We start from the raw sequence: 15,609 nt of genomic DNA, 5'->3' as shown, positions 1-15,609 counted from the left end.
TATTGTGACTTTCAGCTCCTCCGCATCAAGAGATGGAACGTGTTTCCCTACCTTTTAAATCAGTGCTGGCCTTGCGACTTTCTTTGGCCAATAGAATGTAGCAGAAGTGACACTGCAAATTATGACGCTGGATCTTAAAAGGCCTTGCACAGTCACCAAGCAAATAGGCTAAGTCTAGCCTGCTGAAAGATAAGAGGAGGGTACCCCCTGAACCTTGCAGCTGACCTACGCCACATGAGTGAGCCCCACTAAGACCGGTTAAAACCACCCAGCAAAGCCCAGTCTTAATTTTCAATTCTTAGGATCACAAGCTAAACAAATATGGTTTTAGGCTGCTAAGTGGTGGGATGGTTTTTACACAGCAGTGGATAACTGATGCATGCATCTTGTGAAATAAATTCATAATTGTCTTCCAAATTGTTTTAGTAATTGACTTTCTAAATTTTGCCTGGACATACTATAGTGGGCTATAGACATCATTTCCCAGTTGCTTCTGTGGCTAGGTGTGCTTATGTAATCTGGCTGATACGATGTAAGCAGAGCGAAGTGAAAAATTTCCAGGCTAATATAATATAAGCAGAGTGAAGTGAAAAATTTCCAGGTAATATACTTTAAGAAAAGCAGCTTGGCCTCTCTTTCCTCTTCTCACCTGTCTACAGGCTAGTACACAGACAGGAAGATGGGAATCCCTTCCATTGTATGGATGAGGGTGATACTCTAGGTACAATAGGATCAAAGGAGTCTGTACTCCTGCATGGCCTCATAGAGCAGAGCCACTTTTACTCTCTGGACACCAACTTAAGAGTTTTGTGCAAGAGAGAGGCTTCTATCTTGTTCGTCATTGCTATATGTGTCTCTGTTAAAGTAAATTAACAAGTTAAAGTTACTCTCCTTACTGACAAAAACCAAAATGTATTCATCTTAGGATGAAAAATCATTTGTGTAAAAGCATTTCATATGAATGAAAACGGTAAAAATGCATTGATCTTAGGATTTCTTTATACCCTACACCCACAGCAGAGCAGGATTCCCTGAAAAAATTTCATAGTCACAATTTGTCATTTACTATGCTCTGGGCACTGGGATAAGCACAAATATATATTTTCTCACTTTATTCTCAAAACAAAACAGATAAGTAACATATGTGCCAGATGGTGAAATAATGTACTTATGTAACATAAGTAAAACAAAACAGATAAGTAACATATGTACCAAATGGTGAAATAATGATTTGAACCCAGATCTTTCTGGTTCTAAATCCATAAGCTAGTTGGTCAGTGAGATCCAAACTTTGCAAAACTTTCTTTGCTACAGATATTTAAAACTGTGATGCTGAAAAAAAAATCCTAGGCTGGGGGACAGCTAAAGCAATTTTCTAGAAGATAAAGTAATAAGTTAAATTGCTAGTTTTATATTTGCATATTTGTTCTGAATGTCTTTACTTGCCCTAAATTTTCCTAATTGTCTTCATTCTCCATTTTACCTAGACTGTGCCTATCTAATATGACCTAATTTTTTGCAGTAGTATTTTCTACCATCTTGATGAGCAGCTCGATATTGTGTTTCAATATGGTAACAATGAGAGCAAAAATGCTGAATATGCAGTTGTTTGTATAGTTAACTCAATTGTACAAAAATAGATCTGAATATTGACAAAGATTAAAATCAAGTAGTCTTAGATCTTGGCTGAGTTAGGTACTTCATAGTCCGGGCTAACTCAGAAACTTCCCATCAAATTGTACTGCAATCATGTGAAAACATGTTAAGAGTCACTGCATTTAGACATGGTATTCCAAGCCCAGTATTATTATGGGGATTACATGTGTGTGTACGTATATGTGGAGATATATATACCTACACATACGCATGCATACACATGCACACACACATACCCAAACACATCCATTTATCAGTATAAAATCAAACCATAAGAATCTGTTGTCCTTGGCTATTGAGCATCATGATGGAATTGCACAATCTGGCACAATTAACTGTGTTCTGCTCAGGGCTTTTCTATTGTGGGAATAACAGGGCTGTGGTAGGTCAGGTTTCTGGAACACTGTCAGAGCTAGGACAGGAGGCTTTAACAACACCTGCCGGTGCTGTGAACAAAGGCTTATTGCATTTATATAGTGGTTTTCATCACAGGGTTTCGGTTAGCCTCAAAGGAGAATGCGGGGCTCCTATTCATAGACCAGGAGAATGCTTCTCTTTTCAAAGCTCAGCATGTGACTCACCTATATTAAACGTCGTATGGACCACCCTCCTATTTCAAACCCAGAAGGGCCAGAAAAAGTGATTTTCTACATAACATCTCCAAACCCCCTTTGCCTGTTGTAAATGGGAGAGAGAGTTCTACATAATCACATCTGGAAGGGATGTCAAATGTGCGATGTGAGTGAGTCCTAAAATTACTTTCATTTAGAGGGATATTAGACAGTTCTTATTCAGTTAAGATAAGGACAAGCAGCGATGCAAGCCAAAGGGAGCTATTTAAAGAGAGCATGTAGCTGCTTCTCTGGAGGAGCTATATTTTTAGCAGGACAGCCCTTAGAAAACATGATTATTATTTTGACAAAATAGCCTCATTTTCTTTACAAAGATCTGCATGGAAGACTGACTGAGTTATTAATTGATTTTTTTTTTTTTTTTTTTTTAAGATTTCTGCTCTCTGTAAGGGTAGTTCTTCCAGGCAGCTGGTGATTCTGTTTCTGATTCCTCATCATTACATCCATTTCCCTCACCTTGGAAATGTCTAAATGTATTCCCTGTATTGTGGTAGTGTTGTGTAAAATGCGACCCGACAGGAATATTTAAAATTGTTCAGAGTTGCACAGTAGGAACTGATGTGACTTGTGTGGGCTGCTGACTGTGCGGTGTGCATAACTTGGCTTTCTTATACTCACTTTGAGAATGAAGTTGAGGGCTCAGGCATGGTAGGTGGACTCCTGGTAGGTCCCTTCTGGCCATTTCAGTACAAACAACAAACAAACAAGGGCCCAGCAATGAGAAGGAGAACAACAGCATTGGCTGTTTGGCATTGCTGGGGCATCGACAGAGCTGCCTAGGCTTTGTTTCATAGCACAGAGCAAATCTCAGGAAATTTTCTTATAGAAGATGAAGAAATGAGCACAGGCGTGTCTTAAATAAGACGAATAGACTCTGAAAGGTGTCAGTATAAATGGTTTTGAACAAATGAAAATGAAACAATGTTCACCTTAAGAATCTGAATTACCTCTTGTTTTTCCAATTAAGTAAATGGCAAAAAAAGAGACAAAATTTTTTTTAAAAGTTCTTAAGTTTAAAGAAAAGATGAAGTTATGAGACTATGAACACTCGGAAAGAGGAGAAAGAAAAGAGAAATTTTGATTTGGTGTTTTTTCTTTATTAATTGAAATATAGTGTACTTACAATATTATATTAGTTTCAGGTGTACAATGTAGTGATCCAATATTTTTATAGTTTTTACTTCATATAGAGCTGTTATACAATGTTGGCTATATTCCCTGAGCTGTACATTTATATCCTTGTAACTTTTTAATTTATACCTAGTAATTTGTCCCTATTAATCACTTTCACCTGTCTTGCCTCTCCCCCTCCCCTTCTCCCATTGGTAAATAATCTGAAATTATATCCATAAAATGCTACCACTTTCAGTAAAGAATGATATTTTTTCTTCCATTTTATGAAGAGTTTTCATAAAACTAATATTTAGTACATGCATTTTAATGCATATGTGTCTAATATGCACAAGGTACTTCATTGCCATGATATATATTGTTAAGGCCTCTCTTGTAATTCAAACAGAACCTTAGAATTTGTGTAATAAGAGATATACACCTGATTCTATCAAGAGTTACTATGAACTTGGAATGAATTACCTAACTTATCCCCATCTTGGTTTTCTCATGTTAGAGGAAAAGATGGACAAAATTATCTTGCATGTCCTTTCCAGCTTTAGGGGTTGATAATTCATTAGAGTAAATAGTGGTATTATAGCAGATCCAGATTCTGCACTTTGCCAGTGTATCTGTTTTCACTCTTCTGTTTCACAACCTAATCTATTCATCTTTTCTGTGTCTTCTGATACTTCTAAGACAAATAATATTACCTGTTTTTTTTCTCTGTATCCCCTCATATGATGAATTTCTAATGTATCTGCAGTGAAAAGACTTACAAAATTAGTGCATGGCCAATATTGAAAGTGGGAAGAAAGTAACAATGTGAATGTTCCATCAATAGCAGGTCAGTTGCATCCTATTCATTCATACTCATTTATTTTATAAATACATCTGCAGATGAGAATATTTTATGAACCATGTATATTTTGGATACATATGTGTTATATATTACATAATACGATTCTCAATATAAAATACATTGGATTTTATATAGTAGCTGATTTTCAGTTTGTATACCTATGACCCAAACTGATTTGGATTAAGTTTCTTTTGAAATTTAAACAACTCCAAAAGATTAAATGACAGAAACAGCCAACCAGATGTAACAGGCTTTCTCTATACCCTCTCTTGTTTTTTTTTTCTTTCCATTTTATGTATTAAGATATGGAATATAAACATAAGATGAATTTTCACAAGAGAAATTCAACTCCTTAAAAATGTCATTACCTTACAAAATATATAAGTAAATCAAGAACAACCAAAATCCATATATTATCAGTGAGAATACCATAACATCATTACTATTCTCCATTACAGTAAAAATGTACTATGTTCACCACTGGATTCAGGCTGTCAAGATATCACACACTACTCGATCCACTACAACCCAGTGGATTTTTACACATTGTTTCAAACTATTCCTCAATTTTCACAGTCGTCCACCTTTAAAAATACATGGTTATTTTTGAAAAATCTTATAGAATAATTCCATTGTTTAGATGCTTCTGAGTAGGCTTTGGGATAAATATTTGCCCTTATCATTAATATCTGTATTTTACTTCAACTACATTGCTTACAGCATGAATAAGTTTTTCTTACCATTTTTACTTTAGGACTTTATACAAAATGGATTCAAATAAATGTTTTTGGTGAAAATATATATTTTCCAAAATACTGTTGTTTGACACTGTAAAGCTTTTGTTTTCTCCTTTCCTTCTCAATTTTGGTCTCACTTGTACTTAGATAAGGCATCAAATGTAAATAACTAGTCCATTTTGACCTACAGAGAGTAAGTTCAGAAATTGAACTTAACCAAAGTTTTAATAATTGATCTGAGGAGAAAAATATGCTGTGAATATTCAATATACATTATGTATATGTTTGAAAGACTCATTCTATTTATAAAACGATTCATATACAAAGTTTTTTTAGAGAAACTAAAGCTAGTGATGAAATTGTAGAGTATCTAAAGTCAAGAAATGTTATTGCCTACATGAGAAACAGAAAATGGTGATCTCCAACATTTTATTCTGTGATCATCCCTTTTTTTTAAAAATTTTTATTGGAGTATATTTGATTTACAATGTTGTGTTAGGTTCAGGGGTACAATAAAGTGAATCAGTTATACATATACATATATCCACTCTTTTTTTTTTTAGATTCTTTTCCCACATAAGCCATTGCAGAATACTGAGCAGAGTTCCCTGTGCTATACAGCAGATTCTTATTAGTTATCTATTTTTTATATAGTAGTGTATATGTGTCAATCTCATTCTCCCAATTTATCCCTCTTCCCACTTATCCCCTGGTTACCATAAGTTTGTCTTCTTCATCCGTGACTCTACTTTTGTTTTGTAAATAAGTTCATTTGTACCCCATTTTTTAGATTCCACATATAAGCGATATCATATGATATTTGTTTTTCTGTGTCTGACTTACTTCACTCAGTATGACAATCTCTAGGTCCATCCATATTGCTGCAAATCACATTATTTTGTTCTTTTTTATGGCTAAGTAATATTCAACTGTATATATGTACCACATCTTCTTTGTCCATTCCTCAGTTGATGGACATTTAGGTTGCTTTCATGTCCTGGCTATTATAAATAGTGCTGCAATGAACATTGGGGTGCATGTATCTTTTCAAATCATGGTTTTCTCCAGGTATATGCCCAGGAATGGGATTGATGGGTCATTTAGTTTTTTAAGGAACCTCCATACTGTTCGCCATAGTGGCTGTACCAATTCACATTCCCACCAACAGTGTAAGAGGGTTCCCTTTTCTCCACACCCTCACCAGCATTTATTGTTTGTAGCTTTTTGATGATGGCCATTCTGACTAGTGTGAGGTGATACCTCACTGTAGTTTCGATTTGCATTTCTCTAATAATTAGTGATGTTGGGCATCTTTTCATGTGCTTTTTGGACATCTGTATGTCTTGTTTGGAGAAATGTCTATTTAGATCTTCTGCCCATTTTTTGATTGGGTTATTTGTTTTTTTGGTTTTTGTTTCCGTTTTTTGTTTTTGTTTTGTTTTTTGATATTGAGCTGCATGAGCTGTCTGTATATTTTGGAGATTAAGCCCTTGTTGGTTTCTTTTTTTTTATGGTTTTTATTCTTCAATTTGTTAATATGGTGTATCACATTGATTGATTTGCATATATTGAAGAATCCTTGCACTCCTGGGATAAATCCCACTTGATCATGGTGTATGACCCTTTGAATGTGTTGTTCAAGTCTGTTTGCTGGTATTTTGTTGAGGATTTTTGCATCTATATTCATCAGTGATATTGGTCTGTAATTTTTTTTTTTTTTTTGGAGTATCTTTGTCTGGTTTTGGCATCAGGATGATGGTGGCCTCATAGAATGAGTTTGGGAGTGTTCCTTCCTCTGCAAGTTTTTGGAAGAGTTTGAGAAGGATGGGTATTAGCTCTTCTCTAAATGTTTGATAGAATTCACCTGTGAAGCCATCTGGTCCTAGACTTTTGTTTGTTGGAAAATTTTTAATCACAGTTTCAATTTCATTACTTGTGATTGGTCTGTTCATATATTCTATTTCTTCCTGGTTCAGTCTTGGAAGGTTATACCTTTCTAAGAATTTGTCCATTTCTTCCAGATTGTCCATTTTATTGGCATAGAGTTGCTTGTAGTAGTCTCTTAGGATGCTTTGTATTTTGGTGGTGTCTGTTTTAACTTCTCCTTTTTCATTCCTAATCTTACTGATTTGAGTCCTCTCCCTCTTTTTCTTGATGAGTCTGGCTAACGGTTTATCAATTTTGTTTGTCTTCTCAAAGAACCAGCTTTTAGTTTTATTGATCTTTGCTATTGTTTTCTTTGTTTCTATTTCATTTATTTCTGCTCTGACCTTTATGATTTCTTTCCTTCTGCTAATTTTGGGTTTTGTTTGTTCTCCTTTCTCTAGTTCCTTTAGGTGTAAGGTCAGATTGTTTATTGGAGATTTTTCTTGTTTCTTGAGGTAGGCTTGTATTGCTATAAACATCCCTCTTAGAACTGCTTTTGCTGCATCCCATAGGTTTTGGATCATCATGTCTTCATTGTCATTTTTCTCTAGGTATTTTTTGATTTCCTCCTTGATTTCTGCAGTGATCTCTTTATTATTTAGTAATGTATTGTTTAGCCTCCATATGTTTGTGTTTTTTCCATCTTTTTCCCTGTAATTGATATCTAGTCTCATAGCATTGTTGTCAGAAAAGATGCTTGATATAATTTCAATTTTCTTAAATTTACTGAGGCTTGATTTGTGACTCAAGATGTGATCTATTATGGAGAATGTTCCATGCGCACTTGACAAGAAAGTGTAATCTGCTGTTTTGGGATGGAATGTCCTATAAATATCAATCAAATCTATCTGGTCTATTGTGTCATTTAAAGCGTCTGTTTCCTTGTTAATTTTCTGCTTGGATGATCTGTCCATTGGTGTAAGTGAGGTGTTAAAGTCTCCCAGTATTATTGTGTTAGTGTCCATTTCCTCTTTTATAGCTGTTAGCAGTTGCCTTATGTATTGAGGTGCTCCTATGTTGGGTGCATATATATTTATAATTGTTATATCTTCTTCTTGGATTGATCCCTTGATCATTAGGTAGTGTCCTTCCTTGTCTTTTGTAGCATTCTTTATTTTATCTGATATGAGTATTGCTACTCTAGCTTTCTTTTGATTTCCATTTGCATGGGATATCTTTTTCCATCCCCCCACTTTCAGTCTGTATGTGTCCCTAGGTCTGAAGTGGGTCTCTTGCAGACAGCATATAGATGGGTCTTGTTTTTGTATCCATTCAGCAAGCCTATGTCTTTTGGTTGGAGCATTTAATCCATTCATGTTTAAGGAAATTATCGATATGTATGTTTCTATGACCATTTTCTTAATTGTTATGGGTTTGGTTTTGTAGGTCCTTTTCTTCTCTTGTGTTTCCTACTTGGAGAAGTTCCTTTAGCATTTGTTGTATAGCTGGTTTGGTGGTGCTGAATTCTCTTAGCTTTTGCTTGTCTGTAAAGCTTTTGATTTCTACTTTGAATCTGAATGAGATCCTTGCTGCGTAGAGTAATCTTGATTGTAGGTTCTCCCCTTTCATCACTTTAAATATATATGCCACTCCCTTCTGACTTGTAGAGTTTCTGCTGAGAAATCAGTTGTTAACTTTATGGGTGTTCCCTTGTATGTTATTTGTCATTTTTCCCTTGTTGCTTTCAATAATTTTTCTTTGTCTTTAATTTTTGTCAATTTGATTACTATATGTCTCGGTGTGTTTCTCCTTGGGTTTATCCTGCCTGGGACTCTCTGCGCTTCCTGGACTTGGGTGGCTATTTCGTTTCCCATGTTAGAGAAGTTTTCGACTATAATCTCTTCAAATATTTTCTCGGGTCCTTTCTTTCTTCTCCTTCTGGGACCCCTGTAGTGCGAATGTTGTTGCGTATAATGTTGTCCCAAAGGTCTCTTAGGCTGTCTTCATTTCTTTTCATTTTTTTTTTCTTATTCTTTTCCACAGCAGTGAATTCCACCATTCTGTCTCCCAGGTCACTTATCTGTTCTTCTGCCTCAGTTATTCTGCCACTGATTCCTTCTAGTGTATTTTTCATTTCAGTTATTGTATTGTTCATCTCTGTTTGTTTGTTCTTTAATTCTTCTAGGTGTTTGTTATTTAATTCTTCTAGGTCTTTGTTAAGCATTTCTCGCAGCTTCTCAATCTTTGCCTCCATTCTTTCTCCAAGGTCCTGGATCATCTTCACTATCATTATTCTGAATTCTTTTTCTGGAAGGTTGCTTATCTCCACTTCATTTAGTTGTTTTTCTGGGGTTTTATCTTGTTCCCTCATCTGGTACATAGCCCTCTGCCTTTTCATGTCTATCTTTCTGTGAGTGTGGTTTTTGTTCCACAGGCTGCAGGATTGTAGTTCTTGCTTCTGCTGTCTGGCCTCTGGTGGATGAGGCTATCTAAGTGGTTTGTGCAAGTTTCCTCCCTTGTTGGTTTCTTTATTTGCAAGTATTTTCTCCCATTCTGAGTGTTGTCTTTTTGTAGAGCAGACTATTATCCCAGAAATTCTTCATCAAATTAGAGAAGTGTTTCTGGTTTAACAGTTTTAGAGAAGTGTAGACATAAATGCTAGATCCTGTACAAAGGGAGCTACTAAGTCCTTTTCCTACCCCCAACCCTCAGAGAATAAATACCAAAAACTGATTTATTATCACATAAACACTGATATGGATATCCCCATATTGGCTATATAGATGGCAAAGAGAAACATCAGGAGAAAGGTGAATAGACAGAATGATATTACATTCTTCACAGGGAAATAACATGTACTAATTAGAGGCAAATGGCCTACAATGGTTTGGTGAAGACTTCGTTCTTGAGATGTTAGTTTATATTTGGTTTTTCTGTATTTTTTTTTTCCTTCTTCAAGGAACTAACTAGTCATGGAAGGCTTGAGGCAGAACAGAAAAAAAAGGAAATTGCTTGAAATTAACTGTTCTTTCTTTTGAAGAGATTATGCCAGGTGTCCTGGAGTGGAAGGAAATTGTGAACAGTAAAAGGAGAGACTTCTTTAAACTGTAAAGAAACTACTGGTCAGACTGGTTTCACTATTAGAAGAGATTCATGCCCAAATTGGTGACAGTCTCTAAGTGAGATGGCAAACCTTCAGATGGCTGCATGGGTGTCATTATGTGCATGGTGCATTAAGAGGCAGAACCCTAGGATAAGGCATTACCAGCATCAAAAAGAAAACGGTCATGACATAAGCATGGAAGCAGCAGAGTCACCAAAAGAAATCAGAAAGGACAAAGGACATTGTAATCACACATTGGTGCAGACCAATGAGTCACCTCAATGGTGGTGGGTGGTGGTTTCAATGCTTTAATGCTTTAATGCTGTGTGAGGCCAAGGAAACTTTGCATACCCATGAGAAGGAACTTGGACTTTATGTCAGCCTTACATATATATATAAAAAAATAAGGTACATATATTATGTAATAAACACTAGAATACATAGTCTAAGAGTTACATCTGCTATCATACCAATTTGGAATAAAAATCAAGGAATTACATAACTTACCTATTTCAGAGTGGACTTGATGAGTTAAAAACTAAGCGTCTAGAAAAGCTTCATGGAGAAGATGATGTCTCTCAAATTGGAATTTGCATACTCATGGAGATTCTTGACAGTGGTGGTATTCAAATTACAGGTAAATTTCCTCTTTAGGGAATATTAAACTCACGTCTCATGGAAGATCAAACTGAAGAACATTTCAGTTTATATAAACCAAGGATTCTATACAGCTATTATTTCTATGAAGACAAAACAATTCACTTACTCATCTGTATTGTGTAGCCACAGTCTTAATGTGCTTTTAAAAGAAATATCCATATTTAGAGGAAAGTCATAATAAAGTTATAGGCCCCTGAAGTTTTAAAGGAACTTAAAAGGTGTCTAAATTCCACTCACAACCAGTGCAGAAATCCTCTTGACAACATCCTAAATAGATAGTCACCTAGCATCTCGGTGACCACTTTCAGGGATGGGAAGCTTGGGAATAAGTCCAGCAAGTAATTGGGAAAAGGCTAGAAGATCCTAGTAGCACTACTGTTTCACACACAGAGGCAATCAGGGCCTCTGGCGCATGGTGAAATTGAATGACGTCACTTGCAAACATCAGATCATAGACATATTTTCCATTCTGGTGATCCCCTATCTCTACAGGACTTTTCGTTTTGTTTGGGTCTTTACAGTTCCCAATAGAATTTTGCTATATTCTATACGCATGTGCTGTGGCTTAAAAATTCTTTATTTCTTGATCTCAATTTCTATAAGATGAAGTACTGCGTTACTTTATAAACTCTAAAAGTAGATATTCTATACAAAAATAATTCAGTGAAAGGGTCTTCATGTTTGACTTTCAGGTTTTTCATTCCATGCTTTTCTCATTTATTTGGGCCATTTGATTAAGCGGTTCACAAATATGTCAATGAATGCCATTAATTTTTATGTCACTTTTAGGTTATCCTCAGATTCACTACCTGTAAGAGAAAATATCCCAACAGAATTTTTTTTTCTTAATTATATTCTCTAGTGGTCATGCAAGAACATTATTTTCCTGTTACTGCACATGCATATAATTGGTTTAAGTACTATGATAATTATGTGGCTAAGGCATTATTATGCTGTGGTCTAAAAGTAAAGGGGTTACCCCCCAAATATAGATATTGTTATATATGGGAGGTGAGCCATGCTTGACAAGTGAAGTAAATTATTAGTTATCACACTTCCTATACAACCCATTGCATTTGATTAAGATCGGCCATTTAGATTAAAGACTGGAACCAAAAGGAGACTTGAAATGGGTCTTTTGGGCTTGGTATAGTTACAAACGAAATGAAGAAACCAAAGAATAGCTCAGAATGGTGAGAAAACACTTCCCACTCTCTGCCAGTAGGCATGTAGCCACAAGGGAAGAAAACCAAGAAAGGTGTCTCTGAAGTTGCAAAGACTTTTAGGTAGGGCCAGGGGTAACTAATGTTGGACCAGAGCTTGTTCTTTGAAAAGAAGACTGTACGTTTTTAGCAATTCTGTGATCAGCTGCTATTTGCTCTTTGCTCACTGAGTTTCTAGAATTCCTTTCTGTTAGCTGTAACATTAAGATAATTTCTTATAAACATCTATAATTATCAACAGAAAGCTTAGTGCTTCAACATTTGAATATTTTTTAGTATTTATTTTTAGCCGTGGAGAATTTACCTTTTTTTCTTATTGAGAATTGTTATTTTTCAGCCTTCAAAGTCTGTTCCTTGATGTAGAACTGTATGTCCATCAAACTGATAACAGATGTAAAAGTTTAGTTATTGTGGTACCTGTCAAAAGGTTATATCCATGTGTCAGAAGATTGTAAGCTGATGTCATTTTTCAGGGTTCAAATAGTTTAAGGAAATCTTGATTACTGAATAAAATCATTCAATGACAGTTTAATAACATTGAGTAAAGTAGAATATGTAACATACTTAGCACAGTGCTTGACACGTGTTACATATTGTCACTGTTATTTTTTTATTATTATCATATTAATCAAAAGAGAAGAGACCTGAAGAGAATACTCACATATTTAATCAGAAAGCAACAACATATTATTGGCATTTCAGGAAATTCTGAGTCATTTCAGAATAATGATAAGGAATGTTCATTGCTGTATTAAAGATGGCTATATTAGAGTGTAAGTAAATTGGCTAAGTTTGCCATCATGGGCTTTGGGTTCAAAACTTAATACCATTACCATTAACTAGCTATGGGGAGTCTTTGAAGTGCATCCCCAAACTTCCCTGAGCCCGTTTACTCACATATATGATGTGGTGAATACCTCTCAGGACCACTGTGAAACGGAACTGAGAAAATGCAGCAGTTCAGTAAATATAACATGATTCCATCTGGTTGTACATATTGCCTTAAATTTTAGAGTTGCCAATGATGAGGAAAAAAGCACCAATCAAACTCGTGTCAGAAGATCATTAAGCACCTTTATAGTTAGTCACCTTAGAGAACTAATCTTTATTAGAAATTGAGATTTGAGTTTTAATTCACAGTATATAATGAATAAACTTAGACCTAAGGACATATTTGAGAAAAGTATCACTAAACAATTGTAAAATTTCTCATGCAAACTTCTTAAGCTCAAAACAGAAATCACCTTTGAAAGTGAAGGAAGTTGGTCTTCTGGGCCAAGGAATAGAGTTTCATTAACCCCAGAAATAGTCAAGAGAAATCCCTGAAGGCTGAAATGAGGCAGAACTACAGTTGCAGATAAAATACAGGATATCCAGTCAAATTTGAATTTCACACAAAAAGCAATTTTTTAATACAGCTCATGCAATAATTGGGTAATACTAAAAAAGGACTGTGGTTTATGTCCCAGGCAATATTTTGAACTATCTTATACTAAAAAATTATTCATTGATTATAGGAAATTCTAATTTGACTGGACATTCTGTTTGTTTTGTTTCATTTTGTTGTTAAACCTGGCTACACTTGACAGGAGACACTTGATACTGTGTGAGATTGTGATGTGTCTCCAGATGATTCCTTTTCCTGCCACATATTCAGGATAGAGTAGTGGTCCTGGGAAAAGCCCTATTGTCCTCTCAGGAGAAATCTGGGAGGACATGATGGAGAAGGCTAGATCTCCAATGCAGCCTTATTTGCAGTTCTCAACAAAAACAAGGCTTCCTTGCACAAAATGCTACTTCATCCAACCTATTGATTGCTATGATTCTTTTTCATTTCTTTGCATATACCATTTACCTGTCTTAGATTTCCAGAAACACTCACTTCTGCTTATTTTAATTCTACCTTTGTTTCAAGGCCACACTTGCCTATTTGCTCCTGTGGTATAAGGAACACATAATTATCACTTAAGTCAAATAACTTTATTTTTTTTTAACTTATTTATTTATTTATTTATGGCTGCATTGGGTCTTTGTTGCTGTGTGCAGGCTTTCTCTAGTTGCGGTGAGTGGGGCTCCTCTTCATTGTGGTGCATGGGCTTCTCATTGTGGTGGCTTCTCTTGTTGCGGAGCACAGACTCTGGGTGCATGGGCTTCAGTAGTTGTGGCACGCAGGCTCAGTAGTTGTGGCTCGTGAGCTCTAGAGTTCAGGCTCAGTCGTTGTGGTGCATGTGCTTAGTTGTGCCGCGTGGGCTTAGTTGCACCGTGGCATGCGAGATCTTCCTAGACCAGGGCTCGAACCCGTGTCCCCTGTATTGGCAGGCAGATTCTTAACCACCGGGCCACCAGGGAAGTCCTTAAGTCAAAGAACTTTTGAGAGGAAAAGTGGGTCATATTAATTATTACACCAGGCATATAGGCATAAATTAGAATTCTTCCATTGAAATCAGGGCATGTGGTCACTCTATCTTATGGACACTTCCCCGACCTCTTCCTTGCCTGGCTCTCTCACTCTGCCATTATTTGGAGCAAGCATTTGGTATACATTTCCATATATTCCTGATTATCTTTTTTTTTATGTGAATATTGTCTCACTTCCCATTTCAAAATAGAGCGAAAAATTTGAAACAGAGACTATCTTTTATTCTTTGAAACTGAACCTTTCCCAGAGAACCTCATACAAAGGAGACACACAATGGCTATTTGTTGACTAAAATATTTTTTAAACCCCAAACCTACTGATGTATTGTAGTAAGTATAACAAAATTCATTATAACACAGCTATGACTGTATGGTGGGTTTGATCATGTTACATAATTTGCTATGGTAAAAATTTGATATATGTGGTTATATGCTGTGACATTTAGAGACCCAGTTTTTATTGTCAGCTTTTTAATGTATCACATAATGCAGTAAAAGTTTTTATTATTTCCTTTTCTCCCCCATTTAAGCATGTGTAGGGCTGCAATTAAGACACATAAGGTTTATGTCATACATACCATTAGTAAGCAGTAACTTGAAGCTTAGAGTTAACTTATAGTATAGATTCTATTCTAAGGAAAGATTAACTTAAACTATCCTCTTTTTATAAGTTATTTTGACTTTTAAATGCTAAGATTGTCTTAATGTGTGCCTTTTGGGATTTGTTTATCTGTATTTGTATATTTCTATTATTTCAGTAATAAATTTGAGAAAATGAATATAAAAGGCTGATGAGAAATTTGGAATGTCCTTTTTGTATAGTTAGTATAATTGCCATGAACTTGGCCAGGTGTAGCTAAATGATATTTCAGGCAAAGAAGTAATAGCAAAGCTTTTTACACAGTAATTTCCTGGGTAAGTTTCAACAAAATGAAAACTCATCAGAAACCCTGCTGGGATTCTATCAGCAAGCGTTTATTTGTAGTTGCATGTACACCTGCTTACATAGTAATAACACACTAGTGAGTTAAGTCACTATGCCAATGCAATTTAACTTTATTTTGAATCTAACACTGGAATCTAACAGATACGCTAACCAAACAAATGAATCGCCACTAGATGGTTAGGAAGAATATTCTATAGCATTTGCCTGTTTCTCTTATTTCTTTTGATTGCAGATAACCTTTTATGGAAAACCTTTCCTTCCCTCGCTCCTACCATTTAGATGAAGAATTTGCAGCATATGCCTTGCTCCATTGGTGCAGCAATATTGAACAATACAAGCATGCCATCTGCAATGTGATTTTTCAACCCAAGAGATCCTGTACTGCTTAATTCAAAC

Source organism: Delphinapterus leucas, chromosome 4 (assembly GCF_059928025.1).
Source record: "Delphinapterus leucas isolate spDelLeu-1000000601 "Yukka" chromosome 4, BTC_Dleu_Yukka2, whole genome shotgun sequence".
In the NCBI taxonomy this organism is placed as follows: domain Eukaryota; kingdom Metazoa; phylum Chordata; class Mammalia; order Artiodactyla; family Monodontidae; genus Delphinapterus; species Delphinapterus leucas.
Note: the sequence above shows the minus strand (reverse complement) of the source record.